A 2,496-nucleotide genomic window follows, 5' to 3' on the forward strand; every position below is an offset into this window, starting at 1 on the left:
TCACAGAACACACAAAACACAAACCACAGCTTGAATAATGAAAAACAAAAACTGGATAAGAGCTGCTTCAGCAGACAAATATGCAAAAAAAAAAAAACTACGAAGGATATGAAGCCATTTTAACTCAAATTATAATATTATAATATTTTTCAACCCTAATTAAGTGGTTTTGATGGCTGAACTTAGCCAAACAGGAAAATAAAAAGTTCTACCACAGGGGTCAAACTCCAGTCTCGTGGTTTAAAGTCATATGTTTGTGCAACTCACCCTAACAGTTTCATCAAACTGAAAATGTTCAAGTCTAACATAGGCACACACATTGACAAGAGTGAAATGAGACACAAGGTGATATTCTTGATGGTTTTATGTCATATTAGTATAATGTTGACACAAATGCTACAAAAACATAAGCTCCTTGGCAGAAGTAATAACTTGACTGGCTTTTAATGATTTGTGAAGTAATTCTGATGCCTGTCCTTCTCATTACATGCACAGTCATTAATAATCAGGCTCCATCTTATCTTAAAGATGCCATAGTACCATATCACTCTCTCTCAGAATGCTGGTTCTAATCTAAGGTCTTTAAAAGTAGAACAGGAGGCAGAGCCTTCAGCTTTAAGGCCCCTCTTCTGTGGAACCACCTCCCAGTTTGGATTTGGGAGACAGACGCCCTCTTTGCTTTTAAGATTAGTCTTAAATCTTTCCTTTTGGACAAAGCATTGGGGCAGGATTGGCTGACCCCAAATCTTTCCTTAGTTATGCAGCACTGTGGGCTTCCCATGATGCGCTGAGTGTTTCTTCTTCTCTCACCATTTTCACTATATTTTATGCACCACTCTGCATCTTTGCATTTTTAGTTATTAATAACTATTAAAGGCTCTCTTTCACAGCTTGCCTTTGCCCTGTCTTCCTCACCTCACCCCTAGTTGGTTGCCCCTCCTTGAACTAGTTCTGGCAGGGTTTTCTTCCAGTTAAAAGGGAGTTTTCTACAGTCATTTGCTGATACTAAGGGGCCCAAAGTGTGAAAATAAAATATTCTTCACACATTCTTCCCACCCAATAAACCAAGACCAGCAGTGATATGTATGTTGATAAAATGTAACCGTGTGGCAATTATAGTGCTAGCATTGGAAAATACATTTATTGAACCGAAGGCATTGTATATTATTGCACCTACAATGATCATTTCCAGGCCCCCAGTTTTATCTTTAGCCTCCACGGAAGTATCTATGCATGATTTACAGTTCAAAACAATCCCATGTTTGTGTTTGGCCTTGGTGCAGCACCTCAGTTTATCTGTCTGAAGCAAGTTTACCTTCTTTAGCTCTCCAGTAAACCACATTTTTTTTCTGATTGGCTGCCACCTGTAAACAGACGCTTTAGCCAGTAGTTGGGTGTGGGGTGCCTAGATAATAGTGATAGCCACTCTTAGTGACATCATAAAGATCCAAGAGTGGAGACTGGTGTCTGAAACAGAGCAGTCTGAAGCCTGGGATTTTGGTTTATAGGTGTTACTTGCACATACACCATTATTTAATACTTTGGAAATGTCCACTATCAAGGTTCTGAAGTAGGATTTTTTTTTTCAGTGCACTGATTCCACATTTATGGCTCTCCTAATTTACAGCCCTTACATTTGATTAATGTAACAGATGTGAGGGGAACAAAGCCTAATGTGATTAAGAAATGAACCAAATTGTGTTTTATTTGTGTCACAGATGAATCTCAAAAAGCTCCTCTCAGCCTTTTTGTAAACATCATGCAGATGATGTTGAACATAAAGAAAAGAACAGGCAGCAGCAAATATTTTATATTTTAAACCCTTTTGATAACGGAGAACACGAGAAGCTGCTCTTCTGCGAGGATGAATAATTTGTTCATTTGTTATTATTCATTTTTTAATAACATGCGACTGTCGAGAGCTCTTGTCTTGTCAGTATCAACATAAATAATCAAAGGGCAGCCAGAGTGTTTTGTGTTGAACAGGAAGCCCATTACACTGTAATGAAGAGCCTGCTTATTTTTTCTTATCCATTAATCCTCCCATGTTTGAATGAATTAGTCTCTTAGAAGGTCCTTTAGCAAAAGTACAAAATGCTAGAGAGCCAACTTTATTGTGACATGAAGCTGGAAGACACGGGATGGGTTTTAGCACATCTCACACTTTTCAGTACCCTCAAAGCAAAACTTTTGCTTTTGTTTTGTTCTTCAAAGGAGTCTGATGCGCACAAAAATAAACACCCTGGAGGTCTTGAGGTAAATAATATAAATCCATGGACATAACTTAATTTTTTTACTGACCTTCAACTTAAAGCTCTTCATGTTTTTGAACGCAGGCACCAATTTTGTAAGATGAAAAGGGAGCTGAACTTAGCCAAGCTGATACTTGATGTATATGTACACACGTTCAGTTTCGGTTAAAGTGTGCAATACAGTACGCAAATATTTACCCCATAACTGCTGTCATAGAAATCTTTCTTACACCATTTATATAAT

This window comes from Neolamprologus brichardi, chromosome 20 (genome assembly GCF_056152115.1).
Source record: "Neolamprologus brichardi isolate AB-2024 chromosome 20, ASM5615211v1, whole genome shotgun sequence".
NCBI classification, from domain to species: domain Eukaryota; kingdom Metazoa; phylum Chordata; class Actinopteri; order Cichliformes; family Cichlidae; genus Neolamprologus; species Neolamprologus brichardi.